Below are 21,385 nucleotides of genomic sequence, written 5' to 3'. Positions count from 1 at the left end.
AATAAATGCAAAAAAAAAAAAAAAATTACAAAAAAGTAAAAATAAAAAATATCTATATATTTAAAAACCATTAAAAATTCAAATCACCCCCCTTTCCCTAGAACACATATAAAGTAGTTAAATACTGTGAAACACATACATGTTAGGTATCCCTGTGTCCAAAAACACCTGCTCTACAAATCTATAAAAATATTTTTCCTGTATGGTAAACTCCGTAGTGGGGTAAAAAGTCAAAATTGCCATTTTTTCACGGTTTTGCCTCCGGTAAAAATTTGAATAAAAATTGATCAAAGAAATAACAATTTCCCAAAATGGTAGAACTGAAAAGTACACCCGGCCCCGCAAAAAAAGATGCCCTATACAACCCCGTACACAGAAGTATAAAAACGTTACGGTGTCAGAATATGGCGACTTTTAGAAAAAAAAAAAAAGTTGGCACAGTTTTGGATTTTTGTTAAGGGAGTAAAATATAAATAAAACCATATAGATTTTGTATCTCCAGAATCGTTCCGAAACGTACAATACAGGTGACATGTAATTTTGGCTGCACAGTGAACTCCGTAAAAACAAATCCTGTAAGAAAATTGCACAAATGCGAGCGCGGGGGGAGTCGGGGTAAGGGGGTGGGGGTGTTGGGGAGTCAGAAACATAAATCAAAAAATGCTGTCAGCAGGGGGGGGGGTTTAAAATCCATTCACTCATTCAAAAGACATGGTCTCTAGTGGGTTACTTGTAAACTACTAGCTCTCATTCTTTATGTGGGAGGGAACCTTTAATAAAGTAAAAGTAAAACAGAAACTGAGCAAGTTTACATATATTTTTGCTATAAACTGCCATATTTTTTGGAAAGATTTTAAAAAGAAAAAGATTCAGGGGCACTCTGGTGTATGGGATCAGTGGCGTAACTAGGAATGGTGGGGCCCCGTGGCGAACTTTTGACATGCCCCCCCCCCCCCCCCCAGACACCGAAGACCTCGACCGCCCCCCTCCTCCGCATTCCTGCGCACTCTATTATGCGCTTTAGTGGCCCCTGCACACAGTATTATATCCCTTAGTGGCCCCTGCACACAGTATTATATCCCTTAGAGGCCCCTGCACACAGTATTATATCCCTTAGTGCATACCGATCTGAGTTGAACACATACGCGGCTGAAGCAAGGAGCTGACACAGGTCAGCTCCTCGCTGCGCGCCTCTCTCGCTGACACATGCGGCTGAAGGAAGGAGCTGACACAGGTCAGCTCCTCGCTTCGCCGCTGCGTGTCTCTCTCGCTGACACATATGCGGCTGAAGCGAGGAGCTGACCTGTGTCAGCTCCTCGCTTCGCCGCTGGCTCCTGGCTTGTAGACGCGATGTGACACATGTGATGTGTCATGTGACACATCGCGTCTACAAGCCAGGAGCCGGCGGCAGCGGCGAAGCAAGGAGCTGACACAGGTCAGCTCCTCGCTTCAGCCGCATATGTGTCAGCGAGAGAGACAGGCAGCGGCGAAGCGAGGAGCTGACCTGTGTCAGCTCCTTCCTTCAGCCGCATATGTGTCAGCGAGAGAGGCGCGCAGAGAGCGGCGAGGGAGCGGAGGAGAAGGTAAGTTTAATGTGGAGGTGGAACGTGAATCTGGGGGCAGATGAAGGAGAGGACGGCATGACACTGGGGGCAGAGATGGAGAGGACAGCATGAATCTGGGGGCAGAGATGGGGGACATGAATCTGGGGCAGAGATGGAGGGGACATGAATCTGGGGGCAGAGATGGAGGGGACATGAATCTGGGGGCAGAGATGGGGGACATGAATCTGGGGGCAGAGATGAGGGGACATGAATCTGGGGGCAGAGATGGAGGGGGGACATGAATCTGGGGACATGAATCTGGGGGGACATGAATCTGGGGGCAGAGATGGAGGGGACATGAAACTGGGGGCAGAGATCTGGGGACATGAATCTGGGGGCAGATATGGAAGGGGGACATGAAACTGGGGGAAGATGAAGGGTGTATATGAAACTGGGGGAGAGATGGAGGGGGGACATATAATTTACGGGTGACTGTAGGAGGATTATACTGTGTGCGGGCACATGAAAAATTAATGAGTGGGCGGAGTCAACACAAAAGTGGGCGGGGCTAAGCGCCGCACATTTTGTCCCTCTTTCAGTACTTCAAAAGTTGGGAGGTATGCTTAGTGGCCCCTGCACACAGTATTATATCCCTTAGAGGCCCCTGCACACAGTATTATATCCCTTAGAGGCCCCTGCACACAGTATTATATCCCTTAGAGGCCCCTGAACACATTATTATATCCCTTAGTGGCCCCTGCACACAGTATTATATCCCTTAGAGGCCCCTGCACACAGTATTATATCCCTTAGAGGCCCCTGCACACAGTATTATGTCCCTTAGTGGCCTTTGCACACAGTATTATATCCCTTAGTGGCCTTTGCACACAGTATTACAATAGTGTTTGTGGGGCCTGCGCCGTCACTTACCGATCCCGGCCCTGCCAGGATCGGTAAGTAAATAGGGCCCGATACTCCAGCAGGTAACAGCCTATAAAAAAAAAACAACAAAAAAACTCAGCGGTAGCGGCTGTCGCTGGGCTCCCTAATGTCCCAGGCTCTGTGGCAGCTGCCTCTTCTGCTACGGTGTTAGTTACGCCACTGTATGGTATGTAGAAGTTTGTAATTGGTGACTATAGATCATACTATACTTTGTCTATATATCATCTTAAAAAATGAAGTACTTCCACTTACTAAACCTGACCACTAGAGGGAGAGCTGCCTCTATACAATCTGTATTGCAATATTAATGTTCTTGTTCTATCACATTTTACGCTGTATCCAACTGGACTTTACCGCTAACATCTTTATATACTACTTTATTTATATACTTTTCATATAAATACTAAAGACTACGGCAAAGGCATACTTCCCAACTTTCAAAGAACAGAAAGGGCCAAAATTTGTGATGAGGTACACAAACCGTGGCAAATTTAGCTCAACCGTATTCTATGTTGAGACTGCCCATTTTTCCATGTGCCCCCACACAGTGTAATGTTCCTACAGTCACCCATACGTCATATGCCCCCACATTATAATGTTCCAGTCCAACTGCCCCACAGTATTAAGTCCCTTTCCTAGTGCCCCTGTTTAAACTGGGGGGACACTAAACTGTAGGGGTAGCTGAAGGGAGATATTAAAATGGGGACAACTAGAGGTGGACAGGTACCCCTCCAGCTATTCCCATGGTTTAATGTCCTTCTCCAGTGATCGCCCCCCCCCCATTGTTTACTAGCCCCCTCCAATTGTCCCCAGCTTAATGTCCCACTTCCATCTCTGCCCCAGTTTAATGTCCCCCCTATTCATCTCTGCCCCCAGTTTAGTGTCCTCTTCATCTGCCCCAATTTAATTTCTCCACTCAATCTCTACCCCCAGCTTCATGACACCCCCTTCATCTGCCCCCAGTTTAATGTTCCCCCTCAATCTTTTCCCCCAGTTTTAATGTCCCCCCTTCATCATGTGTGTCGCGGGGTGTTTAGAGTCTATACTATAGGCCATGTGTAATATATATTTCATGTGGAATGTATTCTCTAACCTGTTGTATACATCAATGTGTAGTTGGCTGATTAGGGTCTAGTGTGTTAGCACATTGTATGCAAATACCTCTAACTAGTGAGGACAATGGGTGGAGATAATCTGCTCGGTGTCCCCAAGAAGATGTTGGATGGTGCATTGTCCATAGTAGACAGGGAGTCTGCTCTCCTTGGTATAGGTGAGGGGGGAAGGATCTGTGACTCAGCCCTTCCCACCCACAGATATAGGATGTAACAGTCTTAGTATATAGTTGTAGCTAGCAGTTAGTATGGGTTAGCCGGCCTGTGCACAGCTCTGCAGAGAGCCAGGATTTAGTTACAGGACCAAGGAACCAAAGCTATCAATGAGTTGTGACTTCTGTGGACTTATTGTTATTATGGTTGATGTGACCGCCGCCGGCTACTAACTTTGTGGATTACAATAAATTGCTGTTGTTTCCCGACCTCTTGCGTCCCTGTTGATTCAAGATATCCTCCGGAGGAAGGACGTATACCTTCGCTCCGTGACATCTGGTTGGCAGCAGTGGGATCAACAGCGGACAGCGAGATGGACTACAACAGCCCAGTGATTAATGGAGCCACAACCTCAGAATACAGGAACTGGACTATGGCAAGTCTACAATTAAGGGCCCGGGAACTAAACCTGAGTTATCAGGGAAGAACGAAAGAGCAACTGATCGAGGCACTGGAGGAGATGACCCTGCAAAGCGACCATGAGGAGGGCTGCCCCCAGGAGACAGTAGAGATACGGGATGCGTGGCAGAGGGCTGAATCCCATAGACCCCTGGAGGTGGGACAGATGGGTCATTCATGGAGTCATCTGGAAATGGGGCCAAACTTTCTGTCCTAGGGGTGGTTCCCAGGTAGTGAATAGGCTGGGATGCCACTGTGGCCCGTGCCCCCATGTTAGCAGGGCAGCTAGCTTGCAAATGTCCAGGCCGCCCGCACCCAAAACATCTGTGCTCTAGAGTTCTTCCAGCAGGTCGTTGTCTAGGGATAGGGTTGTTCATAGCTGGAGGCCGATGGGCTGGGGCAGGGGTAGAGGGGGAATTGTAATCCTGAGACCGGACACGAAAGGTGGGTGGCTGGCTGAAGGGTGTCTGGGGGACGATGGTAGTTTTCCGCTCCTCTGCAAACAACCTCTTCCACTGCGGCTTGATGGTCAGGCCCTCATCTGCAAGAGAAGCAGCTTGCTCAACTGTGGCTGGGTTCCATTCCAGCACCCACTCACTATACTATAGGCCATGTGTAATATATATTTCATGTGGAATGTATTCTCTAACCTGTTGTATACATCAATGTGTAGTTGGCTGATTAGGGTCTAGTGTGTTAGCACATTGTATGCAAATACCTCTAACTAGTGAGGACAATGGGTGGAGATAATCTGCTCGGTGTCCCCAAGAAGATGTTGGATGGTGCATTGTCCACAGGAGACAGGGAGTCTGCTCTCCTTGGTATAGGTGAGGGGGGAAGGATCTGTGACTCAGCCCTTCCCACCCACAGATATAGGATGTAACAGTCTTAGTATATAGTATGTAGCTAGCAGTTAGTATGGGTTAGCCGGCCTGTGCACAGCTCTGCAGAGAGCCAGGATTTAGTTACAGGACCAAGGAACCAAAGCTATCATTGAGTTGTGACTTCTGTGGACTTATTGTTATTATGGTTGATGTGACCGCCGCCGGCTACTAACTTTGTGGATTACAATAAATTGCTGTTGTTTCCCGACCTCTTGCGTCCCTGTTGATTCAAGATATCCTCCGGAGGAAGGACGTATACCTTCGCTCCGTGACAATGTGCCCCCTAAATTTTGAGGGTATATTTAACATAAACAGAGATACTCCCCTTTCCTCACTTCCCTGCAGCTCTGTTTGCAGTCTGTCACGGAGTGTTCTGAGAGCTGTTGGCACAATGTGAGGGACGTCATCACATAACGACCATGGCTCTTGGGCTGGAGCACAGCATGGAGGCAGATGAGTTGAAACTGGTACATACCTCCCACTGACCGGGACGGCAGGACACAAACCAGAATCTGAGACGTATGGGAAAGGGACATATTGCAGCTTTGAGCTTAGTTGGGGATTGGATAAATGTCTCCAGAGTAGTTTAAAGGCAATTATAAAACGTGCACACGAACAATTCCCAACCACAACAAGCTAAGGCTTAGTTCACACCTGTCAGAATGTGAGCGCTCAAAACAGATCCCATTCATTTCAATGTGTCGGCTTATGAGCGCTACACATTGAAATCAATGGGAGGCTTTTAGCCTTTACACGGAGTAATGCTCCGCGCATTTTGTCACAAATTACACATGTAAAAATACACGTGTAAAATGTGGTAAGCGCTTCCTCCCTGACTGGTAAAATTGAGGAGGTCAAGATTGATCTTGGTCTTCTCCGACAGGACTTTCAAACTCTTCGGGGCAGGGTAAGCGAAGTGGAGGGTCGTGTTTCCCAGGTGGAGGATTCCGTTCAACTCCTCCCTGCCATGATACAGGAGCTGGAGCGAGCGGCAAGTCTCTGGGCGCAACGGACGGACGATTTGGAGAACAGACTGCGTCGCAACAATCTACGAATTCTGGGCCTCCCAGAGCGAACTGAGGGCGTTGATCCCCGCTCCTTTATTGAGAAGTGGCTGAGAGATACCCTCCCGGAGGCACATTTTTCACCAATATTTGCTGTTGAGGGGGCCCATCGAGTTCCGGCTAAACCGCCTCCCCAGGGGGCTCCTCCGCGCCCTCTGCTGGCTCGTCTGATCGGAACGCCACCCTGCAAGGTGCACGCCAGGCAGGCGACATTACGTTCAACTGAGCCACGGTGGCGCTCTTTCCTGACTTCTCAGCTGTTCTACAGAAGACCAGAGCGACCTTTGTAGTGGTCAAGAGATGATTGCGGGAAGAGGCTATACAATACTCCATGGTTTACCTGGCCAGGCTTCGTGTCATTCATGGCGATCGTTCTTTGTTTTTCAACTCTCCTAAGGATGTGGAAGACTGGCTGTCTCTCTTACCCGGCTGATTGCATATTCCGGTGGTGGGCAGTTCCCCTGGACTGTGCATAAGGACCTACGATTTTGCAGTAATTTTGCTTTTATCCTCCTGATGTGTTTGCTACGTATCCTTTTGCTATTACTGTCTAGGTGGAAATTATTACTGTTTTTCTTGCCCAGGGACTTCAGATGTTTATATTATGTTTTTGTGTTTTCGGCTCCACCGTATAATCGTATTTAGCTCTACTGCGCTGTTTTTGAGAGAGTGCCCGGACTTCCATCAGTATTGGGTGCACTTTCTCCCCCATTGTGGTAGCCACGGTACAGTTAAGGCTAATGTTTTGGAACTGTTTGCACTATTGTTTGCACCTTTCGTGGGTGCAATGTTATGTTTGTTTGTTTTTGCTTGGTTCTCGATCTGCCGTGCGCTCTCTTGCCTGTGTGTCCTGCAGTATCAGCCTGTACTGATAAAGTAATGGGTTGTCATGGCGTCACTTAGTGTTCTCTCCTGGCACGTGAGGGGGTTGGGTAGCCCGCGTAAACACTCCTCTGTTTTTTCCCAGATCAGGCAGACTAATCCCCATATTGTGGGTCTCCAGGAGACCCACTTGGTATCCGAGACTTCCAGGTGGTTACAGAAGCCATGGGTACAGTGAGCCGCTCATTCTATGCACACTACTTTCTCCAGAGGGGTGTCTATTTTGGTACATCGCAATCTCAGATGGGAGTTGGGGGTGGTTGATCGAGTTCCAGAGGGGTGGTATGTGTATATCCAGGCCTGGATGGCCTTATATGTGATATTGGGTGTGTATCTGCCCCCTGCATCTGACCTGTCTGTACTCCAGTCAGCAGCCCAATTTGTAGCCAAATTCCCTGGGGCAATAGTCCTATGCCTAGGTGACTGTAACAGAGTGATGAATATTGCTCTGGACTGGTTTCATACTGGTTCGGATCCTCCGCCCTCCTCTTGTCCCACTCCCTTGGCCAGATTGGTCCAGGAGTTGGGATGGCAGGATTTGTGGAGGATTCTGTCTCCTGACTCTAGAGCTTTCTCCTGCCATTCTGCCCATAGACATGCCCTGTCACGCATTGATTATGTTTTTGGGAATGTGAAGACGTGTTCCCTTCTACACTCAGCGTCTTATTTACCTACGGTGGTTTCAGACCACTCTCCCCTCTTAGTCATGCTGAATCATGGAGATATTGTTAGATCACATCGAACTTACCGCATACACCCCTTCTGGTTCAAGCTGTTTTTACCTACTGACCGGATTCCTGATCAGTTGAAGATTTTTCTGGAGATCAACTCCCCTGGTACCCTTCTCTTTTGTGGGAAACTACTAAAGCATACCTCAGAGGCTGTATTAAATCCTCCATCTCCTACGTCAAGCGGGAGTCCTCATTGTTGGAGACTAGTTTAGCGGCTTAATGTACCTCCTTAGAGTCGGCTTATGTCGCCAACCCAACTGATGACACTAGGTTCTAATGGCTACATGCTGGTAGACAATACTTACATGCCTTGCACGACAAAGCTCGTAGTTCCCTTTTTTTTTAATAAGCAGAGATTTTTTTTAACTGGGTAATCAGTCGAGCAGTTTACTAGCCCACCTGGTGCATCAGAATACGGCTTCCCCTGCTATTCTTCGTGTGTGCTCGGCCACGAGTGACACTATTTCTAATAGCCGGGACATTCGTGATAGATTCCACCAATACTATAGTGATTTGTATCGCTCCCAATGTAGGACTAGTGACCAGGAATTGTATGCTTACCTTGACTCCATCACTTTTCCCACTTTGTCTGCCAAACAGCGTGCTTTTTTGGACTCTTCTTTTACTTTGGAAGAATTAACGGAGGCGCTGTCGGGTATGGCAACGGGGAAATTTCCAGGCCCGGATGGCATTCCTATGCAAGTTTACGCCCAGTATAAGGATGTGCTTCTCCCTGTACTGCTAGAGTGTTACAATTCTGCTTTCAAGGGCTGCAGTCTCCCAGCGTCCTTTTATGATGCTACTATTATCCTGCTACTTAAACCAGATAAGGACCTGCTGGACTGTAGCTCTTACAGACCTATAAGGGTGCATTCACACTACAGATATGCTGACTGATTCTGAACGTTAAAACACGTTCAGAATCAGCGCGTATAAAGCAGATCCCATTCATTTCAATGGGAGGCGGCATACGAGCGCTCCCCATTGAAATGAATGGGCTGCTTTTTTCTCTACAAGCGCTCTCGTGTGTACGGCTTGGAATGAGCCGAGCGAGCCGTACACGCGAGCGCTTGCCATTCACTTCAATGGGAGCGCTCGTAGAGAAAAAAGCAGCCCATTCATTTCAATGGGGAGTGCTCGTATGCCGCCTCCCATTGAAATGAATGGGATCTGCTTTATACGCGCTGATTCTGAACGTGTTTTAACGTTCAGAATCAGTCAGCATATCTGTAGTGTGAATGCACCCTAAGTCTGCTGAATATTGATTACAAACTCTTGGCCAAAATTTTGGCTAATAGGCTTAACTTGATGGTCCTTGATCTGGTCCATCCGGACCAGACTGGTTTTATGCCGGGCAAATCCACGTCTGACAATCTTAGACGCGTCTAGTTGGTGACCCAGATTGGCTCAGCCTGTTCAGAGGATTGGGCAATAGCCTCTTTGGATTGCAACCAAGGCCTTCGACTTGGTCGAGTGGCCTTTTCTTCTGCAATCCCTATACAGATATGGATTTGGCGATGGCTTCATAACATGGGTGTCTCTTCTGTACCGTTCCCCTAGGGCGGCGTTGTCCATTAACGGCTCACTGTCCCCGTATTTTTCATTAGGTAGAGGCATGCAGCAGGGCTGTCCACTTTCACCGCTGCTATTTGCCCTAGCTGTAGAACCCCTGGCCATACTTCTTAGGTGAGACCCTGTCTACCAGGGTATTCTCATTGGCTCCTGGGAGGAGAGAGTCGCGCTTTATGCCGACGATCTCCTCCTCTTTCTGACTAATCCTTATGTATCATTGCCTCGGGCCATGGAGCTTATAGACGAGTTTGGCAATTACTCAGGCCTCCGCACTAACTGGTCTAAATCCTCCTATATGCATATTGGCCGAGCTTTAGCAGCGTTGGGGGGGGGGGGGTGACATGATGTGTGGGCTCCCGGTTGTTCAGGCCTGTAAATACCTTGGTATAGTACTCCCTAGGGACCATAAGAGGTTCCTAGACCTGAATGTGTTCCCACTCATTTCACATTTTAGGATTAAATTCCGGACCTGGGCTGCATTGCCCCTGTCCGTTGTGGGTCATATTAACCTGATTAAAATGTTAGTCTTGCCCAAGTGTTTATATTTTGAGTCACTCAGCTGTGCCCGTGCCTCTCCGGTTCTTCCGACAGATGGACTCTCTGACAATCTCCTTTGTGTGGGGCCATTCCAGATCCAAATTAAGCTTGTCTACCCTCCGGAGGTCGAAACAGCTCGGTGGTGCATCTCTCCCTGACCTGTTCTTCTATTATTTAGCTGGCCAGCTTCGTTTTCTCAAACCCTGGCTCTCCTCGAGACTGCTTTCAGGCCCTGAGGCGCATCTGGCTTACCATCTGGATTTGCGTATCTTGTGGCCGGTGTTGGAACATCCCCAACTATTTGGGGGCAGACTTTTGCCCCTTCACTCTCTGGCGGCGCAGGTCTGGAAGCAAGCCCGGAAAGTGTCTTCCTTCTCTGATGTCCCTGCGGAGACCCCACTATGGGACAATCCTGGTTTGCCTGACCTCCATGGATTGCCTGGTGCCGAGTCCTGATCCCGTTATGGTGTCTCCTCCCTATCACATTTATACGAGCAAGGTGTCTTTGTTACATTTGATTCCTTAGTCTCCTCACGCAAGATTCCCCACCATCAATTCTTTCGCTTTCTCCAAATACGGCATGCCCTCTCCTCCATATTCCCCGCTCAGCCATGTGCTATCTCTGAATACCCGCTTATTGGTGTGCTCCATTCCCAGGGCCCGAGGGACCTGATATATACTCTTTATGAGCATTTTAATCTACGCAAAGGTGTCCTTGACTGAGGCCCCAGCCCTGGCACGTTGGCGCATCAATATTTCGGAGCTGACGGATGAGACGTTTCAGGATGCTCTGGAATCTTCTTTGTACGTTTCACCCTCGGCTAATAATAAACTGATTCAAATATTTATTTTACATCAGTGCTATCTGACCCCGGCCCATCTTTTTAAGATGGGTCATCTACCTGGCCCGAACTGCCTCAGGTGTCCGTGTCCCCATGCGGACTTCTGGCACATGGTGTGGAGTTGCCCAACTGTGCAGACCTTCTGGAGAGGGGTGGTGGCTGTAGTTTTGGGCCGTCCTGTTCCGCTCTTTCCCAAGGTCTGTTTGTTTGGCGTGCTTGAAGAGGAGTTGTGGCAACATCACGTCTGGATTTTCCTTCGGGAGGGTTTGTTTTATGCCAGGAAGGCCATTGCCCTCCGGTGGATGGCCCCGCAGTCTCCGTCGGTATCTCAATGGCGTAGACTGGTCAATTCAATCCGCCCATTTAATCAAATAATATATAAGGGCAGGGGCTGCCCCCAGAAAATTTATTAAGGTCTGGGGAGCTTGGTGTACTTCTCCTGCTACTCAGTACTCTGCCCCCTCCATGCGCTCAGCGCTGGGCGCCTTTACACCTTGAGTAGGAGCATCTGTTGGTTGCTCCGCGGTTTTGGGGTCTATATGCCATGTGATTGCTGGTGTCGAGTTGCTTTGCTCATTGTTGTATTTCCCTGTGTATGTACTGGAGGTGGTCTGCGGTGGGACAGCGTCATGGCAGATCTTTGTTTGTTTGTTTGAAATTTTCTTTGTATTTTATTTTTGAACCTATTTGCCTGTATTTTCCTGATTGCATCGTTTGTTATGTTACTTCTCCTTCAATAAAACGAGTTTAAAAAAGTGTCACTGGAGACAAAGACAGACAGACATGCTGATCTTTTTTGTCGTGCCTAGACAGAGTGGACAGGGCTCTGTAAAGCTCCACCCAGAGACCGTTTATTTTATAGGCTTGAATACACAGAGTACATTGATCAAAGTATGACAAGTCATTGGCATCTAATCAAGTTGCTCAAATAACAATTCGGAGAAATTAGGTAAAAATACATGTCAAAATAACCCTTGTTGGTCAACATGACCCTTTTTCTATGGTTATATTGTATGAAAATGATAATATCTGGCTTCCTAAATAGGACAAGGTTCAAGATGACAAACTGGACAAGATGTCTGATGTATCAGTATCTTCAGTAGCCATATTATACTAAAATGGAGACTGAAACCTTGGTTCATACTTTTCTCATCTAAGAATATAAGTACATATATATGGGACTGAGAATTACTCTAAACTCCCCCCTTTTTATCATTTTTATACAAGTCACATGGACAACTCCTAACTCCCTTTACTCATTCTTTCCCCAGGATAGTGGAATAGAGCCACCCTACTTACTCAAAGTGTGCGAATACTAATTCCACAGATTGAGGGATGCTGGCATCCATCCAGATGGCTCCACTACTTCTATCCTTCTATCTAAAATGCCAATTGTCCATAGTACCCATACAAAAACGATTAAAACTAATGGAAGGAGAAGTTAATCTTATCTTGACAACATAGGTAAGTCTTCCTTCTTTCTTCTGTTCCTAAGCTGCTACGGATTCCTAGTATATCTACTCTTCTCAGCATATATGTGTCTACTTCTGTAATATATCACTGTGTATTATCCTGTATCTGTATTACTATGCTGCTGTAACATGCTGACATTTCCCCACTGTGGGACTATTAAAGGATTATCTTATCTTATGTACTCTATCTATTGGTTCATGTTCCCTGATAATGTTTCCCATACACATACCAGGTAAAAAAACACATAGTATTGAATAAGAAATCAAATACTTTCCTAGGCTCATGGCTTAAGAAATCCATTACAGCAGACCCGGGTAATGTGCGGCCCGCGGGCCACATCCGGCCCTCTGACTGCTTCTTTCCGGACCGCATAGCTAGTGGAAGGTTTTTCAAGGATCTGTGATTATGTAATCACAGCCTATTACCAGGATAGGCTATGACTCGTTAGTGGGCGGAGCCACATGGGACTGTGTGCTTCCTGCAAGCTGCCAGCAATGGAGGCTGCTGGATGATAAAGAGAGAAGAGACAGCATGTGTGAGCAAGAGGGGGAACTAGGGGCAGTTAAACTTAATACACATGTAGGGGGGACATTAAACTAGGGGGCAAATGGAGGGTGACATTAAACTGGGGCAGCTGGAGGAGGATATTAAACCATGGGGGGTAGCTGGACCTCCAGTTGCCCCAGTTTAATGTCCCCTCTAGTTTCTGCTGGTTTATACTGGGGCACCAGGAGAGGGACTTAATACTGTGGGACATTTGGAGGGAAACATTATAATGTGGGTGGGTATAATGTTAGGGTGACTGCAGGAGGATTTTACTTTGTGGGGCACATGGAAAAATTATTGAGAATGGGCGGAGTCAGCGGAGAAGTGGGTGGAGCTAAATTTGCTGCAACGCTCTGGCCCTCTAGAACCATTACAATTTCTCATGTGGCCCCATGGTCAAATTAATTGCCCACCCCTACATTACAGTGTGAGATGTGAATCCAGGTAGACTTTCCATCCAGTTGACTGAGGTGAGTGTAGTTAGTTGAACCTGGAATCGACCATCAAATTGTGGATTCACATGCTTTCCTCACATGTCGGTTTACAGTAACCCAATCTCCAGGCTGTAGAGAATGAGTCCCTTTCTAATGAGTCAGGATCTGGAATAAAACTAAAAACGCGATTATGAATCTATTGGAGATACTTTTGCAAAAACCTCACGTATTCTATCATGTCAGAATGTATGATTTGAAGCTGTTGTGGGAAATACAAACCAATCTTTGGTACAGTACCAAAAAGTATCTCATAAGGGCTTAGCTTTGTTTTTCTATGAGGTGTCACTTGGCCTGTATGTAGTCTATAGGTAAACATTCAGTTCATGGTTTACCGGTCTCTGTCATGGCCTTTTGGATTTTCAGCTTAAGCCTTCCATTCAGTCTCTCTACCATACCACTGCTTTGTAGATGGCAAGGGTTATGGAAAGTATGTTCAATACCTAAGGCTTGAAAAATTTCCTGAAGAACCTTCAAGGTGAAATGAGTTCCTCTATCACTTTCAATTACTTCTGGAACTCAAATCTGCAGACTACTTCTGCTAGCAACTTCCTTGCTACGGTTTTAGCATGTGTTATGGCCAAGCTTCTGGTCTAACCTTAAAAGAGGTCAACACATACCAGGACATACTTATATGTACCAACCCTTGGCAACTGAATAAAATCAATTTGTAGTCGCCGAAACGGATACAATGACTTAGGAGTGCACTTCTTAGGCACTTTGACTGTTCTCCTGGTGTTATGGCAAGCACAGACAAAGCATCCTTGAACAAATTTAGCTGCAGTGTGATTGAATACTAGGGCAATCCATGCTTGGTCTATCAAACTTACCACAGCTTCCTTGGATTGATGCGTTGGGCCATGTGATATGGCACACATCATTGGATGTAGTACCCTAGAAATATATACCTTTGAATTCATATAAACCTTCCTCATTCTTCTCGGCCATTTTCTTCTTTCACATTTCCTTTTCTTGGAGTGTGGTTTGTTCTTGAAGTTTTTTAAGCAGACTTAAGTCGATCTCCCTATCTCCCAGCACTTTTGTGTCCACATTATATGCTACTTCAGGGAGACGAAGCAGAGCAGCAGCTTTCACAGCTATGTCTTCCCTACAATTTCCTTCTGCTTCTTTTGTCCGCTCTTTTGTGTGAGCCTGGACTTTTATGATTGCTACCTGCTTGGGCAGCATTAATACTCTGAACAATTGAGCCACTAATTCAACGTTTTTAATGGGCTTGCCCGAGGACCCAGTAAAGTCTCTACTGCTTCAAATAGGACCATAATCATGTGCTATGTCAGATACATACCGGGAATCTGTATAGATATTTACCGTTTGACCCTATGCCATCATAGATGTTTCTAGCTCCACCTCCTGGGCAGAACACCTAGGTGGTAGAGGTTACTGCCTTACCACTTCTTCAAGGGTGGTTACTGCATATCCTGAGTATTCACCAAGGAACCAAGGATAATTCCAGCACCGACCAGGCAACAATATATTAAAAAGTAACTTTTATTCTTTGTCTTTAAAAAGGCGTCATGTCCACAGAGATTTCACAACAAATGCAGTTATAGCATACATTCTGCAGGCATAAGTCCACCTGGCTCTGTGCACCACACCAAGACGGTCATTTCTTAAGGGTGAGCTGGAATAACAGTGTTTGTATATCCTGAGTATGGTTTCCCATCAATGTAATATTTGGATCCATCTACAAAAAAATTCTAAATCAGCATTAGGTATCGGTGTATCAATAATAAGTCCTAGTTCTTTAGTTTAAATTTTTATTAATTTAAAGCAATCATGATTAGAGAAGAGCGAACAGTGAAATATTCGATATTCGTTTCGAATAGCCGCTCAAAATTCGACTATTCGAATGAATATCGAACCCCATTATAGTCTATGGGGAAAAAACGTTTGTTTTAGGGGAACCCACAATTTGACTCAGGAGGGTCACCAAGTCCACCATGACACCTCAGGAAATGATGCCAACACCTCTGCAGCAGGGGAAGCATGCCTGGGGGCATCTAACAAGACCAAGTCACAGTTTTATCCCACCATCACAGCCTATCAACTACACACTTTCCACACTCAAAAAAAAACACTATGAAAGTGGGAAAATACCTGGAAACCTTTTTTCCTCACCAATTGGATGGACAGAAACCCAAATTTTAAGCTAAAGAAACATTACCAAGCACCCCTTTAAATCACGTTGCCCATGGCAACCACACATGGAATAGGCAATGGGAAATCCAACAGTACCCACCCTTAACTGTCATTGTGTATGTGTGTGTATGTGTGATGTGGTAAGACCTTCCAAAATTCACTTTTCTGGCCCTTAACGCGAGCCCTTCCAAATTAAGTTAGAGGCCCTTAAGCTGAGCTACCAGGAGAGATTAAGGCCCTTTAGGTGACTTCAGCCTCTTACCAGCAGAGTTTTAGGCCCTTTAACTTAGTTGAGCCTTGCACCAGCAGTGTTTTTGGCCTTTGAGGTTAGTTGAGCCCTGCACCAGCAGTGTTTTTGGCCCTTGGAGTGAGTTGAGCCTCTAACCAGCAGAGTTTGGGGGAATCCGGGTGGATTGAGACTCTAACCAGCAGAGTTTGGGGGAATCAGGGTTGATTGAGCCTAGTAGGAGCAGAATTGTGCAACGCTGATGGTGGAGGAGTATGAGGAGGAGGAGGAATTGTAGAGGGTGAGCACACACGTGAAACTTCATGTTGAGCTGCTTGACACTGGTGGGCATGAAAATGATTGATCTATCCAGTGGCTGTTGATTTTGATCAGCGCCAGCCAGTCAGCACTGTCAGCTGACAGCCGACTGCGCTTATCCGTAATTATGCCACCAGCTGCGCTGAAAACCCTTTCCGAAAGCACGCTGGCGGCAGGGCAGGACCTCCAATGCGTACAGCACAAGTTCCAGCCACAAATCCAACTTGGAGACCCAATAAGTATAGGGCGCAGAGGGATTGGCGAGGACAGGGCTGGGGTTGGCCAGGTAGTCCCGCAACATGCGCCTATACTTGTCCCTCCTGGTGACACTAGGCCCCTCAGTGGTAATAGTTTGGCGAGGGGTGCCATTAACGTGCCCTAGACCTTGGAGAGTGTGCCCCTGGTGGGTGTGGACTGGACGGCAGTTGTTAGACTGTTGGAGGAACTCTCCTCTCTGCCGCCAACGAGAGTTGATGGAAACATCTCCATCATATTCTGCACCAGTTGCTTGTGGCAATCACTAATGCGACTGGCCCTCCCCTCTACCAGAATAAAAGTAGAAATATTATTTTTATACCAGGGGTCGAGGATTGCAAAAATCCAGTAGTGGTTGTTCTCCAGGATTTTGACAATGTGTTTGTCAGTTGAAAAGCACCCCAACATGAATTCAGCCATGTGTGCCAGAGTGTTACTTGGCATGACTTTACTGCCTCCACCGGAATGGTCACTCTCCATTTCCTCCTCCTCCATTTCGCCCCATCTGTGCTGCAGCAATGGGACGCAATGAACTTCCCTACTAGCCTCCTGTGTGACAATGAGATCATCTGCCACTTCGTCATCCTCCTCCTCCTCTTCCTCCCTCAATATATGCTGTGAAGCGGACAGGAGTGTGCCCTGACTATCTTGCTGGGATGGTTCTGCTCCTATGCCTGACTCCTCAGTGTACAATGCGTTATTCCTGATGGTGATGAGGGATTCTCGTATGACACACAGGAGCGGGATTGTTACACTCACGAGTGCGTCGTCACAGCTCACCCTCTTGGTGGACTCCTCAAAGATACGCAAGATCTCGCATAAGTCTGCCATCCATGGCCACTCATGGTGCAGAAACTGCAGGAGCTGACTCTGAGGAACCCTTGGGTTTTGGAAATGGTACTCCATCAAGGGTCTCTGCTGCTCACACACTCTTCTCAACATGCGGTATGTCGTGTTCCAGTGTGTGAGGACGTCGCACAACAGCTGGTGTTCTGGCAGATGGAGGCATTGCTGGAGGATTCGGAGGCTAGCAGCGGCTACTGTAGACTTGCGAAAGTGGGAGCACAAGTGCCACACTTTCACCAGTAGATCGGGTAAATTGGGGCACGTTTTTAAAAACCATTGCACCACTAAATTGAAAACGTGGGCCAGGCATGGAACGTGTTGGGAGGTTGGCAAGCTCCAGAGCCGCTACCAGGTTCCGGCCGTTATCACACACGACCATGCCTGGGCCCAGGTGCAGCGGCGAAAACCATGTTGACGTCTCATCGAGGAGGGCATCCCTCACCTCGGAGGCAGTGTGCTGTCTGTCCCCCAAGTTGATGAGCTTCAGCACGGCCTGCTGACGTCTCCCCATGCCAGTGCTGCAGCGTTTCCAGCAGGTAGCTGGGGTCGATGTGATGGCGGAGGAGGAGGAGGATGGTGGTTCAGAGCCACTGCCAGGAATGTTGGGGAGGGAAATGAGGTAGACCACGCCATTTTGTGATCGGGTCCCAGCCTCAACTACATTCACCCAGTGTGCCGTCAGTGAAATGTAGCGTCCCTGTCCGTATGCACTTGTCCACACGTCGGTAGCCGTAGCCAAGTGGACCTTTGTGCAAAGCGTGGAACTTAGGGCCCACCTGATGTTGCGTGACACGTGCTGGTGCAAGGAGGAGACGACACTCCGGGAGAAGTAGTGACAGCTAGGGACGGCATAGCAAGGTGCCACACTTGCCATCAGGTCACGGAAGGCCTGAGTTTCCACAAGCCGGAATGGCAACATCTCCTGGGCCAGGAGTTTGGAAATGTGCGCTTTTAACGCTTGTGCATGGGGATGAGTAGTGCTGTAATTTTTGCCTGCGCTCAAACGTCTGGGAGATGGTGGGTTGCTGGGAAGAAGAGCATGATGGTGCAGGAGAAGGAGCTGAGGCAGGAAAAGGGGAGGATGAGGGAGAAGTCTCCAAGGTGGCGGAGGCAGATGTGGAGGTGTCCTGGCTGCTGGTCTGGACTGCAGCACCAGCACTGGCAACAGTAGGACAGGCAGTGGCGGCAATGCCGGACGATGATTGTCCTGCATTTGCTCTCTCCCACTGAGCCCAGTGCTTGCATTCAAAATGATGGCGCATGGCAGTGGTCGTAAGGTTGCTCTTTTCAGAGCCCCTACTCAGTTTCGAGTTGCAAAGTGTGCAAACCGCACTATATTTGTCCTCTGCACATACATTAAAAAAAAAATTTCACGCCACCGAAGACCGTGGCATCGATGTGGGAGTTTTTCTAGGCTGGCTAGAATAGGGAATGCAGTGTCCCAGAACAAGATGTTAATGTTCTGTTTAAATCATCATTATATCAACATATTATCTCTTATATTGTCAGCAGGGGTGAACTTGCCCCTTTCGCTGCCCGAGGCGAACTACAGAAAGACGCCCCCCCCCGGGAGGAGGGCGCGTGGCGGAGCGCGAGGGGGCAGGGCAAATCAAAGGGAGCGTGGCTTAGCGGCATTCGCAGGCAGAGAGCAGGCACGGAGAAGACCTGCTCTCTGCCTGAGCGTGAGGGGAGGCTGCTGGAGCAGCACTGCTTCAGTGGCCTGCCCAATCCAGCGCTCAGTGCTAAGCCAGTCCAGAACAGCTTGTCCTGGACTGGCTTATGTAATCAAAAATGCCGCCCTTCCTTTGCCCTGACATAGCGCCGCCTGAAGCAGTCACTTCAGGTCGCCTCATGGGAGGTGCGGCGCTGATTGTCAGGTGGTAATGTCTAACGTCAGCCATTCTTTTTGTGTGCTGTATATTCTACTGCATTTCTTAGCATACACTTATCATTGTCTGCAGCAGTGTAGAGGTTAACTAGCTTTGCACCTTGTTTTAGCTTTGCAAACCCACATGTTTTGCAAACCCACATGTTTTGCAAACCCACATGTTTTAGCATCTTGCAACTTCAGTCACATGTTTTGCTCTCAGCCTATAGGAGCACAAGCTGCTTCTAGGGCGAGCTGAGAATTGTCCCAGTCCAGCCCCTGCGTGCACAGAAAGAGGTGTTTGCAGAATGGAGTCTAAGCCTGGCTTCCAGCCAGTCTACATGTCTGCCAGCATTGCTCCAGGCCGGTCAGAACCTCACATGGGCTATATCCAGCTACCAGTCCATCCCGACTGAATTCCTGCCAGTCCACGCCTAGGAGATCATCCTAAAGTCTAATCCTGTCCTACTGGCCTTAGTCAGAGGAATAACCTGTTGGATAAAGAAGTCCTCTGCCTGGATCCACGCTTCTCATGGGTTCCCCAGCTGGATCTAACCTAAGTGGCTTCCACGTCGTTGGTTTACGGCTTTAGCACCCTGCAATAGGGAATTGCTCTAGCACCTTCTCTGTAAGTACTGTCTTGCATCACATTGCACAGTATAGCCAAGCTGTGTTGAATCTCCCAAGGTAGGGATAAAACGGCACTGGTCTGTATATCAGTTAACTATTACCTACCCAGAATCTGTATACCTGCTATTGCAGGGGATATGGGACTGTGACTGAAGTGCTGCAATTACTTGTGATAAGTGTAAAAGCTATACTGTTATTTTCTACTAAAGAGACTGATATCTGTAGTCGCATGCACAAGAGATTTTTTAAGTAAAGTTCTTAAAAACCGTTGTTACTGGACTGTTTGTCACAGAAGTCATTCCAGTCTGTACACTGTAGAAAAGTAACAGCTAAAGTGAAAGGAAAGGTACATGTACGTGACAGGGGAACAGGGTTGTATACTACTCAGGCCTGTGACACAACCGTGACTACTACCCCCATCAGCCCTGGACTACCACCGCCATCGTGCACCCCCTTGCTCACTACACCACTGTATGCCCGCGTCCTCCTCCAATTATCAGGGTATGGAGTTGCTAGGTGGGGTGGCATAGACACAAAAGTCCAGATTCTTTAGTCCAAAACAAAGGTAGAGTTTATTTTCACTCAGCAACAAAAGGAAACAATACAAAAATAAATACCTGCCCGGCTAGACTCTCACCTAGCATCACAGAAATCAAAAGCCAGTATACACTGTTTCTAGTGGGCAGCCTGGGTTCGAATTTGTATGTTTTCTTTGTGTATGCGTGGGTTTCATCCGGGGACTTCAGTTTCCTCCCATACTCCAAAGACATACTGATATGGTATTTAGATTGTGAGCCCTATATGGAACAGTGTAAATGCTGCAGAATATGATGGCGCTATATAAGTACACAAAATAAATGTTGCTCTTGGTTGCCCTTTATTTCCCCCTCCCTGGCTTCTGCCTTGACGCTGCTGTAGAGGGCGGTTCTAGTGTGGCATTTCTTTCTTCTCTTCTTTGGGCTTCCCGGCCATGGTGTGGTCCGCCTGGTGTCTGTGAAGGGTCTTGAGCATCTCACTGGTCGTTTGGTTTGTGATTTTAGTTCTGACTCTCTTGTTGTTCTTAATTACCGCTTACCTCCTTGGTTTTGGATTTTGCTGCTTAGGCAGTAGGTAGTGTTCTACTGTTCTCTACCTCTCCCCTAATTAGCTAGGTTTGGCAGCTCTCTGGGCGCATACTACGGTGTGCGTCCGAGACCTGCGTTAGTGGTTTTTTTCCCACTGTTGTTTGTCGTGCGCTCCGGACTAGCCTAGAGCGGTCTTGCTTATTTGTCCTCATTGTCTCCTTTCCCCCTGCTTCTGCACTTTGTCTTTCGTTTTTTCTCCCTCTCCCCCTTCTCTTTCTCCCCACGGAACCCCGGCCTCCGGCCCTCTCAGATATCTTGATGGATGACATAGTTGCTATTCTGAGCCCAAACCCAGGGAGGTTATTCTTTTCATTATTATTTCCTCTCCTCTCTGCCTAACTCCACGGGTTTGTTAGTTTGCTCATGTTACTTGAGGAGGTTAACTCTGGTTCTGACCCCAGTCTGGCTGGTCGCCCCCCTTCCTGGCTTAACAGAGCTCGGAGTTGTCCCTCTGCCCCCCGCCCCCCCATTTTTTTTTCTTTTTCTCCTCTTCCTCTCTCCTCTTCCTCTCTCTTTTCTCTCTCTTCCTCTTCCCCTTTTCGTCTTCCCCCTTTCCACTCTTCCGACTCCTTTTTCCCTTTGTCCTGTTCTGCTGTGTCCATGTGTGTGGTTTGGTTTGCAGGTCTGATAGCTCTGGTCCTGCTTTGTTCTGTCCTGTGTATTGCTTATTTGTAAACTGTTTATAAATAAAGAATTTATAAAAAATAAAAAAAAGTTGCTCCCGAGG

The sequence above is a fragment of the Leptodactylus fuscus genome, chromosome 4 (genome assembly GCF_031893055.1).
Source record: "Leptodactylus fuscus isolate aLepFus1 chromosome 4, aLepFus1.hap2, whole genome shotgun sequence".
Taxonomy (NCBI): Eukaryota; Metazoa; Chordata; class Amphibia; order Anura; family Leptodactylidae; genus Leptodactylus; species Leptodactylus fuscus.
The sequence above is the reverse complement of the archived record's forward strand: the minus strand, read 5'-3'. Positions refer to the sequence as shown.